This window comes from Chinchilla lanigera, unplaced genomic scaffold (assembly GCF_000276665.1).
Source record: "Chinchilla lanigera isolate Chin_1 unplaced genomic scaffold, ChiLan1.0 scaffold00019, whole genome shotgun sequence".
Classification (NCBI taxonomy): Eukaryota; Metazoa; Chordata; class Mammalia; order Rodentia; family Chinchillidae; genus Chinchilla; species Chinchilla lanigera.
In genome coordinates, this window is record NW_004955420.1 from 7,805,241 (window position 1) to 7,823,214 (window position 17,974).

General features: G+C 37.7%; 1 protein-coding gene across 2 annotated transcripts in view; it reads left to right on the forward strand.

The window, feature by feature from the left end:
• The window catches only part of Kcnmb2 (potassium channel subfamily M regulatory beta subunit 2), a 366,796-nt gene that overhangs the window by 7,837 nt on the left and 340,985 nt on the right, over positions 1 to 17,974 (forward strand). Inside the window, exon 2 of one of the 2 annotated variants that reach the window (XM_013513318.1) lies at positions 8,214 to 8,258. The exons of the other annotated variant lie outside the window; for it this stretch is intronic. The gene's annotated coding sequence lies outside the window, so the exon portion shown is untranslated. The remainder of the gene's footprint in view (positions 1 to 8,213; positions 8,259 to 17,974) is intronic. 2 annotated transcript variants of the gene reach the window in all.

Below are 17,974 nucleotides of genomic sequence, written 5' to 3' on the forward strand. Positions count from 1 at the left end.
GTTTGTAAGATTGGCTAAGGGTTTGTCTATTTGCTTTATACTTTTGAAGAACTATCTTTTTCACGCATTGATTTTTTCTTATATTTTTCTAATCTCATTTTCGTTAATTTCTGCTCAAATCTTAGCAATTACCTTCTTTGGACTGTTCTTGGAGTTTGATTTTTCTTGTTTTTCTAGGATTTTATGAATTATTTGGTTACTTATTTGAGTTCACTTTGTTTTTGTGATAATAGCTATAAACTTCACATTTAGGATTGCTTTCCTTGTGTTCCATAGGTTCTGGTATGTTACACTGTCAGTAATGTTTGATTCTAGTCTATTGTTTGATTCTAATCAACGTGCAGTGATGTTATGTGCTTCTTCTGATCAGTAGTGGCTTGAAGTCCACTTTGTCTGAAAATAGGATAGCTACTCTTGCTTGTTTTCAGACTTCTACTGAAAGGAATATTGTTTTTCATTATTTGGTTTTTAGTCTATTAATATTTGGGGGGATTAAGTATTTTTCTTGTGTATAGCATACCATTAGGTTTGTTTTTTGATCCAATTTGCTAATCTGTGTCTTTTGATTAGAAAGTTAAAACCACTCACATTGAGAGTTGTTACTAAAGACAGTGATGTATTGCTGTCATTGCAATAGTTTCCACTTCCTGATTCTTTATGTTTCCTTCCATTAATGGATCAAGCTACAAGGGTATTCATTTCATTGGACTTTTGGGAATTATTGGTTTCGTTACCTCTTTTTTTATTTTTTAAAGAGAATAAAACATAAAAAAATTATAAATGACACAGAATTTCACTAAACAAGATGATAGGAATTCAACAATTGTTGTTATATTGCATATTGTTCTCTTCAAATTAGTTGTTCAGATGACCAGATCTAAGCATGCAAAATTTGTTAAAAAAAATTTAAAAAGAAAAAAAAATTTAAGCATTGACTGTTCCTTTCAATAAACTAATAGAAACCAGCAATACATTTATTTCAGCTATCCTTGTATATACATATATATTTTTCCCTTCTTTTTTTCTTTTCTCCTTTCCCACATTCTAGTTCTTCCTTTCCTTTGAGCAGTTTGTTTCCCTTTCACAATGTCTATTGCACCTTTTGGATTTTATTTACTCTTTCAAGTTCTTACCCTCAGGAGACAATATGATGTTTACACATGCAGGTCTGATTTATTTCACTTATCAGTATGTTCTCTAGTTCCATCCATTTACTTGTAAAAGCCTCAAGTTTACCTTTCTTTATAGCTGAGTAATACTCCATTGTATAAAAACATCACATCTCTTTTATCCATTCCTCAGTGGATGTGCATTTGGGTTGTTTCAAAGATTTAGCTGTTATAAATTGTACTGCTACAAACATGGGTGTACATATATTGTTGTGATATGATCTTTTCAGTTCTTCTGGAAAAATACCCAGAAGGGGAATAGCTGGGTTAAGTAGGACTTCTAACCCTAGTTTTGTGAGGAATCTCCATACTGATTTCCACAGTGGTTGTACCAGTCTATACTCCCACCAAAAGTTGAGAAGGGTTCCTTTTTCCCTACAGCCCCTTCAACATTTGTTATTGGTTGATTTCTTGATGAGAGCCATTCTTTCTGGAGTGAGATGCAATCTCAGTGTTGTCTTAATTTGAATTTCTCAAATACCAGTGATGCTGAACTTTTTCTGTGTATTTATTTTCCCTTTGTATTTCCCCATCTGAGAAGTATGTATTCACCTCAGATGCCCATTTTTAATTGGGTCTTTCAATTTGGGGGCCTGATTTTTTAAATTCTTTATATGTTCTAGATAGAAGTCCTTTGTCTGAAGGAAAATTGACTAAAATTGTTTCCAATTTGTGGGTTTTCTTTTTATTTTGTTGGTGATTTATTTTGATGTGCAAAAGCTTTTCAATAAGATGAGATCCCAGTTGTTGATTCTTTGAAGTATTTCCTGTGCAGTTTGGTTTTTGATCATGAGTTCTCTGCCTACCCTTATGTCTTCAAGATTTCTACCTACTTTCTCTTCCAGTAGATTTAGTGTTTCTGTTTTAATATTTAGATCTTTGATCCATTTTGACATTAGTTGAGTGCATGGTGATAGACATGGCTCTAGTTTACTCTTCGGCATATGGAAAGCTATTTGTCATTTCATGTAATTCAGTTATGTGACTTTCAACTTCTTCCCCATTAGTGCTCCACTAATGAGCTTTGGGGAAGTTGGGAGATTTGGGAGGCAATATTTTTGTCTTCTCATCCTGTGTTTCTATTTTTTTTTAATGTGCTAAGATTTGTGGGTCTATTATGCCTCAATATCCTGAATCAATTCAAACTATTTACCTTTCATGGTCCTTTTGACTTTGGGGAAGAGGCAGAAGTTGCACGGTGCCAGACTCAATGAATAAACTGTGTTCATAACACATCACTTTATCAACTGCCTTTGCATTGGATGGCACTAGGTAGCAAGGGGCATTCACTGCATTTTTTCACCAGACCACATAAAGATATTCACAAATAAGACTTTCACAACTGCTTCAGAAAGTGACAAGAACAATGAGATAATTGTGTTCACTGCAAGGGAGAATATTTTGAGAGGAAATAATAGCTATATGTCTTGTCTCTAAAAATTCTTTTTTCAATGTGAGCATTCACCATATATTTTGACCATCCCGTCTATGTCCATTGTTAAGGTATTGAAACTCAGGGAATGATAGTTTAAGACTTGAATCTATTTCCAACGTTTAAGTCTTGTATTATTTCCACTGTATCATCTCTCTGGCAAAACAGTTTTATATGTATATATACATCTTTAAAACACTGAGCTGTAAAACAGCTGCATGTTTTCTCAGAGATGACTCTGTAGGTTATTAGAGTGATCTCCACAATGAAAAAAAATTCAAAGATAAGTCAGAATCTGTGAAAACAAATGTAGACTACAGTAAAAAATAAAAACCCAACATTAAAGACAATCAACTGAATGAACTCAAACACCTGATTGATCTCCTAAATAAACGTAATAATGATCCCGACATAAATCACTTTAGTCTCCAACACTGGAACACATGTGAGGAGAAGGTTAAATCAGTTACCACGAAAACAAACCCAGTATAAGTCCACTAAATGGCAAAGATTAAAAGAAATAAGGGACAAATAAATATAAAAAGTAAAGTAATTGTATAAAATCTATTCAAATGTTCTCACAACCTAGAGTATATATTTTTCTATACAAATGTAAAAATGTTTTTATAATTCTGTTTTTTGAGTTATTTAGATCTGACTCCCTCGTTTAATTTATGGTCAGCAATTATCCAGCAGTCATGGCATGTGCTTGAGAATTTTGGCAAGTAAAGAAATTGAACCTATAATTTACCTTCAGATATCATACAATGCTTGAAAATATTAATTAGCTGTTGATCAAGTTTATGTAATGTTACATTTTGAAATAACTACGGTTTTTGGTCTAATTTTATCCTCATATTTGAGGTCCAATCAGTTTTATCCTTCAAGTTCTAAACATTTTTATATACATACTTATAAAAATCTATTACTCCCTGATATCATACCTATAGATCTATTTTCCCTTTTGTATAAAATAGACCTACTGAAAAGATATATATGTATATGTTAAAAATAAATGTAAAGGAACAAGACTAAGCTACAGGAGCAAATGCATTGCTACATTTATTTTCACATTTGTTATATATTTTTATATTTTACCTGATCTCCATAAGCAATTTCTACTTAAGAACAGCACTCAAGTATATTATTGCAGCTTCTTTTCCTATGGTTTATAATATCTTCAAGTGTAGAAATGACTTTTTGTCATTTATATATTACTACTTGGGATGAAATGAAGCTTGACACACTATTGTTTCCCTGAACAAAACATCAAGAATTTAACTGTTTTAAGTGTTCATTGTTTAAAATACTAATTGAAATAAAATGAAGTTAAATTAAAAAAAAATCACTAAGCATTTTATCTTTTCCAAAAGTTATGACAACACTGTTGTCATGCTGCCAGAAGCATAAGATAGGAGAAGCTAAGAAGGGAAAAGGAATTTCTTTTATCTAACTATAAAGGAGATTAATTCCCATACCTCATACACATCTAAGTGTATTTTGCAAAGGGAATGCTTTTCTTGGAGACACACCTTACTCAAAGTATAAAGACATTCACTCTTCAATACTTTAAAACAGTGCTCACTTTAACCTGAAAAGCCAATTATCTCAGAAAACACCCAGCAAATCAGAATGGAGTTAGGCTTCAAAAATCTAACCATCAACATTTTCTTCACCTTCTTCTGGCTATTTTGTTTTGCTTCTAACTCTGTTAGACTGGTATGTGGGGCAATAAAAAAAAAAAAAAAGCCTTTGTCTGAGTAAATCTTTCCAGTAAGCTTATACTAAGCCCTATAAGATGACATGGGAATAAAGAGTAAGCATTCAGCACAGACAGGTGCCTATAATTCAATTATTAGATATCCATGCATTTACTGCTCATTGGAGGTAAAAGTGTGCTCTGCTCTTGACACTGAGGATACACAGTGGATAGAAGAATGTCTCTGCCCTAAAAGAAGCTCAGAATTCTGTATGAAGCTGTAAATAGCTATTCTTGAATTTTCATCAGTATATTACAGTAGTAAGTGATGAGTATAAAACAGAAGCATGTACAAACTAGAATGGCAGAACAGAGAATAGAGAGGTTTATAAAATTTATAGGAAGTCAAGAAAAAGATCACTAGAAAAGTAATATTTCTTTGGGTTTTGAGAGAAGAGTAGGAGTTTGGTGGGGAGGAGCATTCAATCCAAGCAAAGAAGAGAAGATACAAAGATATAGGGGCAGAAACACCATTTGTAGTGGGGGAATTTGTATGTACTTTAGGACTCCTAAAAGTTAAAATTCATGTATTTATGGAACACTGAAGTATGTGTGGCATAGAAATTTTTTAGTATCAAATTTTGGAATGATAAATAATATTTTGAGTTCCCTATTGTTGTTTTGGCATACTTCCTGTTGCTTGGTTGTTTATTCCTACTCTAATGTGGCTGCCAGAACATTTTAAATTACATATTTGACTTATAACCATTATATTTCTATTGGACAATGCTACCCTAGCACATAGAAAACAAAACAAAAGAACTAATCATAAGACACAAAGCTGGATGAATAGGTAGAGGCCAAATCATGAAATTCCCTTTGTGATATGGGAAATAATCTTTACTTCCTCTCTAAAAGCACTATATAACAATGAAACACCAGGCATGGGAAACAGTGTGGTATGAAGATTTCAGGGATTGGAAAATCTTGGAAAGTTCTTGGGGAGAAAAAATGTATCTATATGGGACTCCAGAGCTAACCAGAACTCAAAGTTGCTGAGGAAGGAAGGTGAAACATTCCACTAGTAAAGTAATATGACCAAACCACAGAGATGGAAAGAATATTATTCCAGTCACTTAGGTGGTTAGATCTAGGTTGGGTGGAGTAACGAACAGCTCAGAGCATAGTACCCATCGTTTTTCAGTACCTTGCATCATGAGCTCTCATCAACCGACAATTAGGACTTGGGATTTCCCAAAGGAGACAAGAAATGATGCCTGGCTGCTCTCTGTATTATAAATACTAAGCACACTGGGCTTCACAACTTAATGAGCAGTCTTCCCACCGCTCAGTACCCCACTTGGGAGCAGACCCTACCCTGGAAGGCAAAGGCTTGTGCACTCTGCGAAAAAGTAGGAAAGTGCAGGAAGTAATGTTTTCGAGGCAGCAGATGGCACTCTCTCCTACGCCTCAGAACTAGTTTTAATGATGGAAGAAAATGTCTTTCACAGAGAATCTAACGTGTTCGGTAGTGTGCAGGAAAATAAAAAACGCTGCATTCTAAACGATACCTTGGAATGTTTATGGCAAGTTCTAGAAAATGATCCTCAGGAAACGACTTGAAAGAAAATATGAGTGAGAAATATATACATACACAAACACTGCAGTACCATTTATAAAATTAGAAGCAATCTAAATGCTTATGGATAGAGAAATGGGGAAATTCTTTTCTACTCAATCCATAGAATATAATTTGAACATCAAAAGAATGAGAAATTCTTATTGACTAAGAAACAACTAAAACAGTATAATAGAAAATATTTGCATAGTAAAATGTTGACCCATAATGTATACATAAAAGCATGTTATACATATACACACTTATGAATGTTAGACTGAAATTTTGACCAACAATGAACATAGTTATTTTAGGGTGCTGAGATTTTTAATGTTTTTACATTTAATTAATATTGTGATTGCCTAAAGATGATGAGAGCTTCCCTTCCTAAAAGATATTTAAGCAGAATGTACCTGGGTAGCTCATGCTTTGGGTAATTTTGAAGTAAGGAAAAAAGGTTAAAGTGCCTGGAGACTCCCTAAAAATCTGTTCAGTGGTCTGGCTTGGGAAAACCTGCCCAGTGTATTTTTCAGAGGTACTGTTGAACTTGGTGCAGAACCTCTTGCTTTCCTGGGAAACTGTATAAAGACTAGCTACTCGAAAGGTAATGCTGCTATTGGAAATCCAGCGCTTGCATCCAAAGGACAAGAGATTGTAATGGTGGATAGCTGTTGGGATAATCATTATGACTGGCCCCTACAGAGGCCAAGTTGTTTGCATTAAGGAGAAAAATGGGCTGCTTTATGGCCTCTATGTCAGTAGTAGGGCTCAGAGGGCACCACTGATAGTATAATGGCAGAGATTTTAGTACACCACTGAAGCATTACTGCAAGACTCAGTGTGCCGTTGAAGAGACAAGGCAAACCTGAATGTGTAACATGTAAATATCCTCTTTTGAGACCTCTGCTGCTGTGCAATCTTTGTGCTATGTATTTCATGCAAGTTATCTTCCTTACCACTACAACAGCTCTATACAAAGATGTGTATAAAGTCCCATTTTACACAGGAGGAAACTGAGACCCACAGAGATTGTGTATTATATCTACATTTTCTCAATAAGGAAAATGCTGAGAGGAAATGAAACCTGACAGTCTGATGCCAGGCTCCTTTCCCTTCACTGCTTGGTGCTAAATAGTCCCCTGTGCTGGCACCTGGCATTCAGTGGCTGCTACAGAAGCCTGTCCTAAACTTTAGATTGTGAGAGTTAGAGAAATGAAAGCACAGTAAATACCAAGGCTGGAGTTACTCTAAACTCTTCCAGGAAACTTCTGTGTTTCACAGATGTGGAAAATGAAGCCCAAGAACCTAACATTTTATTTTAAAACAGTATTTTCATAGTGTTAAAACACAACTGTTTGGGGGCCAATTGTGTTTGCCCAGAATTCCTATGTTGAAATTCTGACCCCCAGAACCAAAGATTTGAAAGCATTTAGAGACAGCCCTTACAAAAGGTAATTAAGTTAAAATGGGCTATCCAGGTGGACCTGATCCAACATGATTTGTGGCCTTATAAGAAGAGGAAATTTGGGCACATACACAAAGAAAAGCCAAGAAGACAGAGAGAGATAATGGCCACCCACAGTGCCTTGGAAGAAAACAGCCTTTGTGCCAGCTTGGTCTTAGGTTAGACTTGAGAAAATAAATTTCTGTTAAAGCCATCCAATCTGTGGGATTTTCTTATGGAAGCACTAGAGACTAATAACAACACTTATACTCTGGCCTTAAAATAATTCTGTAAGAGAAATTGATATCGCAATTATTGTCACTTTCCTATAGACATTGTGACTTGGGATGAAAGGACAGAAGTATCTGAGAGGCCTCAAAACATTTACATTAGTTTTTGTAAAATGAAAATATTGTACATGTCAAAGAACAGACCTTCATTCTAAATATGATTTTTTCTCCTCTTAGAGGTTAGCTGAGTAAAATATCTCTTGAGTAGAATTACAGAATATTAAAGAGCATTTTCTGAGCTTATCTCACCTCTGCTCACTATATAGAACAATAAATAGCAACTCAGTAGAAATAGATTTTATCCCACTGCATGAGAAATCACCAAGTAACCAGCAGCACACGGTGGCCTCAAAGCTTTTATACATTTAGCTATAAACAGAACTCAGAATGCTCTTAACATTTTCCTTACTTAGAAATACTGCAATCAAAAGGTTATTATTAAAATAAAATTCTTTGTCTATTTAATTTATAAAAATCACATAGATTTACAAGATCTTGACAGGACCCCTAGGATTTAATTATTTCTCTAAAAATCCTTTTTTTTTTTTTTTTTTTTGCTAGTTCTTTTCCCTTGTTTCCAGTAGATGGCACCACTTCAACCACAAGGTAGGTGGAGAGGAGAGATAAACAAAGCCAGAACACTTTGGCCGCACATCAGAGGTTCTCAGCTCCTGGCCTGCAGACCAGCGTTCTGCATATCACCCAGGAGCTGGCTAGAAATGCAGATTGTTGAGCCCCACTGTATACCAACCAAATCAGAACTTCTGGGTTTGGGGCCTGGCCCCTGTGTTTTAGCGAGTCACCCAGCTGATTCGAGTGCATGCTAAAATGTGAAAACTGCTGATTAAGAGATTATTCACACAAAAACAGGTTTGCATGAAAGTCAGCCAAGTTTTCATGTTGAGACAATGTAAAAATATACACCATAAATGCTATTTCTTAATGAATGCAATGCTCTTTTGTCAAAATTACTAGCATGTGCAAACTTCATCAGTACTATTCCTGTTGAGTTTGTTGTTATTAATCAACTACCGTGGGCCTAGTCCTAAAGTACATCACTGTGTTTAAGCATCACAACAACTACTCATGCCTAGTCCTCTTATCTCTGGATTTATAGGTGAGGAATCAGACAGCCTTCTGGTGGCTAATAAATGACAAGACAGGACTCAGAGTCAGCTCGGTCTTAACACCTCACCCTCTGCTTTTTTTCTTTACGCCCATGAAGTGCTGTCAGATTTAGCAAACAAAAATGCAGGGCACCCAGGAGAAAGGGAGCAAGATGGAGGAGATTGTCCAGCAGTCAAATCCATCCAACTCCATCATGGAAAGAAAGCTAAATTTACATGTCAGATTAGCAACATCATTTTTAAGCATGTCCTATACAATATTTGAGACATAGTGAAAATTGCTGGATATTTACTGAAATTTAATTTACCTGCATAGCCTACATGATACCTGGCAACCTATTGTATCCATCAGGTTGCAATCCAATTGATTAAAGAATAAAATGCTAGAAAATAAAAGGTGTCTTCTGAAGGCCTTGAAGAATGGCCTTGAGACTGGCCCTCCACAAGCTACATTTTAACACCCCCTTCCCATGGTTATGTGTATGAGTCTGTTCAGGACACAACCAGCTAGAATGTGTATCTTCTGGGAAGACTTCAGTCCAGCAGCAAATACCACATTTGAGGCCCCTTTCCAAAGCGAGATTCTACAATTCCACAGGAAAGATAATGTGAGACAGCCTATCAGTTTACCTTTTTTGTTATTGTTTGCACTGCTGATGTAATCTGGAGGAAGCAATGAAAAGGACTGAACGCTCATTAAGCATGTAATTTATAGAATTTTTATATTTGATTAGGTATTAAGGGTAGGACTAAAAGTAAAATTTTGTAATTAGTAAAGTATCACAGAATACCTTTAATACAAGTACTGGATTTCAAATCTTCAAGTCACCAACAGAATATTCTCAGCAGAAACAGTGTTACTTATTTATGAATGAGAATATCTTCTTGTCTATAACATTAAATATGAAATATAGAGAAAATAGTTTCCCAGTTATACATAAACTTGCTCATTCAGTGTTTACTGAACACCTGGGAGAGGTAAAAGCTTTTCTCTCATTATGACAGATACGTACAATTCACATGGGATGTTATAACATCCATTTATGCAAAACTTTAAATGATCTGTTCAGGGAGCTGACTTCAAGGCTGGTTGCTACAGCAAGAATGTCATCCAACAGCTCATCTTACTGTTCCTACAAAAATCATTACATCTCAAATAAATGTATGCATCAGCCCATTTAGCAGACAAGTATTAATTTGCTGTTATGCACCAGACTTTGAAAGATGGGCGTACATGAAAGAAAAAACGGATAGGGAAGCACATTAATATGCAATGATTCAGAGCACTGGAGTCATAGAATGCTCTGTGTCAGAACATTGAAATGGAAACAGAGTTGTGGGCCGGGGCCGATAAATAGTTGTACAGAAAGCCGGGAAGGCGAGCTAGGGGATTTGATTAGAAACTTCCTGCAGTCTCCAACCTTGGACTTTCATTATCCTGCATCTAGCCATAATTAAAGAAGAAAATATATTTCATATGCTTGGTTTTGAGTAACGAAATCTGTCTTCTTTAGTAAATACCTGCATTATTTTTTGTTTTTGCTCTCTGACATTAATTTGTACATACTTAGAAAAAAATACTTTTTTTTCCTAAAATACGTAAGAAGTTTGGGGTTTCCAAACCATCAGTAATATTAAGCAAAAATATACATCTATCTCTTTTTGTATTAGGCCCAGAGAGGTTCACATTATGAAAAGAGTTTTAGATGCTTAGGTGCTATTTTTCATAAATGCTTATAAACAGTCTATATATATATATTTTTTTTTGGTACTGGGAATTGAACTCAGGACCTTGCGCTTTCCAGAAAGGTGCTTATGCCACTGAACTATATCCCCGGCAACAGTCTACATTTTATATGCCCAACAAGTGTATATTGCATTTTTCCACTATATTTACAGGGTTATTTAAAAGTGCACTTATTCCCCTGTCACTAATCCAAGCTCAAACACTTGAATAAGGGTACCCCAGGGACTTCCTCTTCCTTTGTTCTGTGGACAAGACCTGTAAGGCAGGGCTAGTCAGCATGTGTGCTCCACTAGGAGGGTTAGGCAGTAGTAGCTCTAGTTTATGCTAAGTCATGGAGGACTTTGTACTCAATTTGTGTTGCATTTTCCAGCATTTTTGCAGCCTTCTTTGTCTTAGCCATTACATGGAAGAATTCAAAGCTATCCCCCTAAAAAACATGAGGGATCTAGGGACAAATCACATCATCTAGCTAGGATTAACTACCAGATGATTAATCACAGCATGACTTCACTCTGGGGCTGAACCCTGGACTAGACACTAGATATCTGGCATTTTATCTTTACAAACTTACATAAAAATATGTGTAATGGTTTCCATTTGACAGACAAAAACAAAATGTAAGGTTAGACACCTAAGGAATGGTGAGCGATCCCTAAACCTGCTCTATCTAAAAAAGCCAGTTTCGCATTCACCAAATTGCGCTTCCCTCCTGTGATGGTTAATTTTAGGTGTCACTTCGGCTGGGTTAAGCTATGTGTGGATAGCTGGTAAAGCATCATTTCCCTGTGTGTCTGTTATGGTGTCCCCAGAGGACACACTGAGCAGGGAAGATCTGCCCTCGGTGAAGGCAGGCACCATCCAATCAGCTCAGATAGATCAGCGGAACAACAAATTCACTTGCTTTCCTGGAGCTGAGAGCTCGTTCTTTTCCAGCCCTTAAACATCACAACTTCAAGTGTCTCCAGCATTTCGACTTTGGGATTTAGACCAGTGGTTTCTTAGGTTCTCAGGCTTTGGCCCTCAAGATAGAGTCGTATCATCAGCTTCCCTGATGGGAAACTTTCAGACTCAGATTGAGTCCTCCCGCCAACATCCTAGTGTCTCCACGTTGCAGCTGCCCTGTCACAGGGCTTTTCTGCCTCCATAACTGCACGAGCCATTTCTCATAATAAATTGTCCCTCAGCTATTTCTCTCTCCATCTACCTATCTCCCACTGCTTCTATTCCTCTGGAAAACCCTGAGTAAGACACCTACTTCATACAAATATTTTAAAAACAAAAACCAAAAGTACACTTAGAAGGAAAAGAACTGCTGTAAATGGGTAACTTTAGTCCTGCGTGTGGAGCAGTGGTGCTCAGAACAAAGTTAAGACTAGTAGACTAGGGCCAGTCTACTGATTATATAAATAGTAACAGGGTTTTTAATGGTGCCAGTTAATCTCCATTTGTACCTCACTGGAGGCAATTCTCCACAGCATTTCTATGAGCTCTGTGATGGCTTTTGTTCAGGATGATTCCAAAGATATGTGCAGAGCAAACCTCCTTGGAAAGCAGCAATAGCTCTCCTCTCCTAGGGCAGATGAAAGAGTTGTTTCCTAGCCAGGATATCTTCCCTAGGGATTAAAAGTTGGGCTTGTTTTCTAGTATCTCCCTTAGGGGCGTCATGCTCGGTGTTCTTCACGGCCCACTGTCACCGTAGGCACAGGACCCTTCTGGACCTATGTTTACAATGGCTCCGTGGAACCTGAGTTGGGCGCAGCTAATGCAGACATGACGCTTATACTGCCGGGTGTGTGCTAAGTAATAAACCATCTACATCCACTCAGGTTTATTGCCTTCTTACCAACCAGATGTGAAGAAGAGTGGAGAATTTAACCAACAACTGTCTGCTGTTGCTCACAGACTGCTTAGCAGCCCTGCCTGCCCCTACATCCCCATCCTTCCCCCATACTTCACCGCCCTGCTCTGAGCCTGACATCTCAAAACTGAACTGAACTCTTGGGCTTCCTTGGCTCTGATTTCCTGATCCGGGTTGGTCCATGGGAGGTGCTGGGGGAGGTGACAGAGTGGGAAGAGAGAAAGGTCAGGGAAGTTACTCCTCTGCCTCAGTGCTTGTAGCTCCTGCTGGCAGTGCCTCTCTCATAGTCAGACTCTGATCATAGAACACTCGCCTCTGGCCATTCAGGCTTAGAGAGGAAAATTGGTGCATCGTTCTTACGAGGCCTAGAGTGTATCACTGTCTCTTATGGAATTCTTTCACTGTCCAAATCTCTATAAACAGATTGCAGTTTACAGTTAAACTCGTTTGAATATGCTATCTCATTTTTAAAATAATGTAACAGTTTTTTATATGTACGTACACAATGTATACACATATACAAAGAAAATTGCTTTTAAAACCTTTAATCACTTCTCATCACTGCCTTACACGCCATTGCAGCTAACTTGGGCTCAGAACAGCACAGGATGGCAGGGATGTTTGCCTGGATTTCCCTCATTCAGGGGGATGGCTTTGCCTGGTCTGGTTGCAACTGCATTATTCTCACCTGCTCCTGGACATATTGCTTTGATACCTGTGCAAGTCCTGAGGAGGTCTATTGGTGGACACTGTAAAGATACCCCTCTGCCCATATTCAACTCTTTGGGCAGATAATTATGGTTCCCAGTGTGCAAATAATACACTTTGAAGCTTGGCTTGGTTAAGTAAATATATAATAAAATAAACAAGGACTATAATAGAAAACTATTACACAGTATCAGACCATTTGGGGCAACATCAAGCCATAGTTTCTAGTTGGAAGAGATCTTGAAAGACCTGTAATAAAATCTTTTCATTTGACAGTTCATGAGACTCAAGAAATGTCAATATTTCATAAATTTATATTTAGTCCCTCTTAAAATCATCTAATCTTTCTTCCTTTACCCTGATTCCTACTCCCCATCAGGAAAAAAAGCCCTAATAACAGTTCTAAATGTCCAACTTGGTGGAAAAGCATATTATTGCAATAGAACATATAAGGAGAAATTTAACAAATGATCTCTTTCTTTTTGTTATCATGGCAATAAAATTCCTAAGCCTCTCTAGCTTGCAGGGTCTTAGGGATGCCAAGTTTCAGATTAACTCCAGCTACTGCATTACTACATGCTTCTCAGCCTACAATTGGACTGTTCTATGCAAAAAGGATGCCAAAATTCAGAATACTCATGCCATCCAGTTTTCTGCAAGACTTGAAAAAAAAAAAGTGATTTCTAAGAACCATCCCCTTCCTGTATAAGGAAACAGCTCACTCCCTGTAATTTCCTAGCATAGTGTCTTAGTCCATTCCTGCTGCTATAACAAAACAAAGTTAGGTAAATTATAAAGAAGAGAGATGTATTTCTCACAGTTCTGGAGGCTGCGAAGTCCAAGTTGAGATAACAGTATATCTATCTTCTTCTACTCTAGGGTACTAGTCAGCACCTCTGCATTAATCTAGGGGCCATGTTACAACACCACAGTCACTAAGGATAAGCAGGAACATTTGAAAAATGTGGCACTGAATAAAGTGTGAAAAGGTTACTTGTTTACATGTTTACAGCATGGACTAGAACAAAAAGATGAAGTAGCACCTTGTTCAAACTCAGGTGGGACTACTTGTGGTGGAGGCCTGAAATTCTCTCCTCCTCTTCAAGTGTCTGTTGCAAAGAAAGGAATAATTGTAGTCCAAAGCCACAAAATGCAGCTAGGAGGTTGTAATGGTCCATACATTGTGTCAATTTAGGAAGTTTAGAAGTTTAACTAAGGAACTAAGCAGGGAGCCAGGGTTGTCACTTTGTAAACAGCCTCATCCTGTGCAAGAGGAGGGCATGGAGATGATATGAGAGCTATACCCACCCACCCTATGTGGTAGGTAGCCTGCTTACACTATAAGGGGAAAAAAGAGGCTTGCTCCCTCCCCGTTTTTTTGTCCTTACTGTTTTTGCTGTCTTCTGCCACCTTGAGCTGTTGCCCCTATGCCACGTGACCCTGCCTTGGAACCAGCAGATTATGGACTGAAACTTCCACAAACTGTGAGCTAAATGAACCTTTCCTTCCTTAATTTTGGGTGTCAGGTATTTTGTCTGAGCAATGAGAGAAAAGTAGCCAAGACAGAGGTTCTGGTTAGATGAGCTGTCAGGAACATCCATACCCAAACTTTTTACCCTGCTACTTGTCCGTACATACCAAGATGTAAGCTGACTTCCTGAAATACACCAAATCACCACTCCTGGGAACATTGCTTGCTGTTTTCTGCAAAACTGCTCAACTGAAACATTCCTCTCGCTTTCTGAGAACCTGCCCAGAGACTGTTATTTATCCTCTGCCAGCACCAATCTAAAGCCCTGACAAACAACTGATGGGAGCTCCCTTGCCTTTTCTGTTTAAGTTTTATTTATTTTTTTGGTTTCGGTTTTTTCCGGTACCGGGAATTGAACTCACAACCTTGCACTTGCCAGGCAGGCGCTGTGCCATTGAGCTAAATCCCCAGCCCCAACTGTTTAAGTTTTAAATATGGTTTCCATTTTGTGCAACATCAAAGTGTAGACCCAAGGGTGAGCTAGGAGATTGTCCTTGCAACTTAATTTAAAGGATGGGGAGATCTGGGCAGGATGGGACTGTACAAAGGCAACTTAAGCAAAGGTGTGGAGCTGAGAAACAAACAGATGTGCCCAGCAAGCCACAGGTAGGTCAACATTACCAGAGCATAAAGGATAAATTTAAAATGAGGGGAGCGGAAGAGAAGGTGGATGCCCCTAGCGACCATCATTTGAAGTTATCTGTTTTAGCCACACAATTCAACTTGTGTCCCATAAATGTCTGTCAGATCTGGGCTGGAAAATAGCCACGATTAGTAACAGCTGGCTTTGCAACTGACTAAACAACTACTTGAAGATCCTTACCCCCATTGAATCAATAGACATTTAGCACTCCTGAGGCATCTAAGTGCAGTGGTAAGTGATCCTATCAAAATCCTATGTAATTTTGACTCAAATTAAATGGTCATTATGAACCAAGGTCAATACATCTATTGGCCAGTCTCCATCACTGATATCTCTTCCAAGAACTGAGTTTTGATTCTCTTCCAGGAGTCTGAATCCAAAAAAGCATACATCAGTTGGTTCAGTGTCAAACCTAGGCTCTACACTGAGGAATGAGAACCTACACAGGGTGGATTATGGGTAAAGTAGCTTCACCATAATCTGTATAGGAACCCTCCAAGTCTTCCTCAAATAGCCATACAAATATAAGAAGAAGGAGAAAGCTTATTATATTGATCCAACTACAAGGTAGGTCATCTATCATTTAACTCCTCTCCCTCCTCCAAATTATCTTCCTTAAACTCCTTGTGTGCACATGTGACCTAAGTACAGTTTCTGCCTACTTTCCTTTAAGGGAAGAACTTTGAAGAAGGAGGAAACAGTCTCAGCAATTAGAATAATAAAGTCAAAAAGATATTTTCCTCCTTTAGCAAAGAAATTATGTTCCAGAAATAGAGAAGTATTTTTAAAAGTAATTAATAAGAGACTGTCAGAGAGGGCCCATGCTTAGAAGAGACCTGCACATGGTTGAGAGGTTTGAGAGTCTTAATGATTCTTGAAGGCTGGGTCACACGTTTTCATTGTGCACCTGCCCTGCGCCTGCCCTGCACTGATGGTGCTGCTCTGGTCAGTGAGATCTGGCAGTGAGCCCTCAGATGGGTGAGCACTAGTATATAACTGTTCAGGAGACGGAAGTGCAGTAGGAGGATTTATGCCAGGCTTTGAATTAGATTTGAGAATTGGATAATTGACGTAAAGGGAGAGGAAAGCCTTAAACTCAGAATGGATATTTTTGCTTGGAAAACACTAAACAAGCAAATAAACAATAATAGCAATAGTACTCTAAATTAAATTCTGAAATAATCTCCCCAAAAGATTCCAAAAATTAAGTTAATCTTCTTTTGTTTTGTCTGTTTTGCTTTGATTTAAATAGCTAGTATATTTTGTTTAATCCACATTGTGGTTCAGCCTCCAAAGAAAATTTAATACAATCCATAGACTAAGAAATAAGCTCATGACTATCAGAGAATTCCACAAGGTGTCAGCCTCGGGCTAAAATGATAAATCCAACACTAGGAAATAGTTTTAATTTTTCAAAATAAAGATTTTGAGCCTCCATTTTGAATTCTATGTTTCAAAATCTGTAGGAATACACGCAGCTCCCGTTTGTTGAAGCCCTAGTATGTATTGTAAGTTTAGTGTACATTATTTCTAATCTTTACTCTTTAATTCTGAGCTATGCTGTAAATGTTTATGGCCATTCAGAATTTATGATGATATTAGAAAGTGGGCCTTTGGGAGGTGGTTAAGTCATTGAACAAAGCCTTCATGAATGACAGGGTTCTTATAAAAGAGCCCAAGACACACCTCAGGAGCAGCACCAACAGACGCGTTTACTGCTTAGGACCCACCCAGTCTAATGTATTTTGTGATAGCTGTGTTAACAGACTAAAACATCCTAATGATTTTAATCCCCATTTTAAAAATTAAAACAAACCAAGGTTCATAAAATTGAAGTCAACTTGCCAAGTCATCAAGCAAACAAAATAAGCAAAGGAGTTGAAAAAGTAGATGCACAGTGAACTCTGGAATCTCTTTTCTGCCCAGCTCTATTCCATATCAGTTTAATCACTAGTGTGCCACAGAGGGCCCAGTATACACTGACTCAGCAGCAGACTTTTCCAGGTCAGAGTACAACAGGACACCCACTAGAACCATTCTCAGAGATATACGAACCCTCTAAAAAGGTATTGGTGTAAAATCCCATTGTTTTTACCATCATCTTTTATTGTTGTTTATTATTGTATTAGTTTTAAAGATAACAAACTGAATAAATCATGAGCATTGATGCCAATGGTTTCTTTATGGGTGGGGTAAACCCAGAGCGTTGCACATATTATGTAAAGTGCTCTTCCCCTGAACTACACCCCGAGTCCTCTACCTGTATGTTCTTGACCAAACTCTAAACTCATTGGCCCTTGGTTCAACAATAAGTTCATCGTGCTAGTTATTCTGATCAGCACTGTAGCTAAGCCTTGAATATAGATCCTCTTGTTCCAGGTTCTTGCCATTTGTATCCACTGTCTTCCTATGCTAAACCTGACCCTGACTTGGGAAGAAAGGAATTAGCATCGGAATAATATCTCAGACTCTGAAACTGGGTCCTGGAAATATCTCTTTTAGGGTAATCAATTCCATCCTAGTAGGACTGTCCAAGTTTTAGCATTGAAAGGCAAATATCCCAGAAAATTCTTCAATCATTGGCAAACTATATTTTCACCTGTAAAATGAGCTGCAATCTTTTTACTTGCAGGGGGGCCATCAATTTTCTCCTACAAATCAACTCCAAATTTTCAATAGAGTTGAATTCAACTGCCAAAGTCACACAC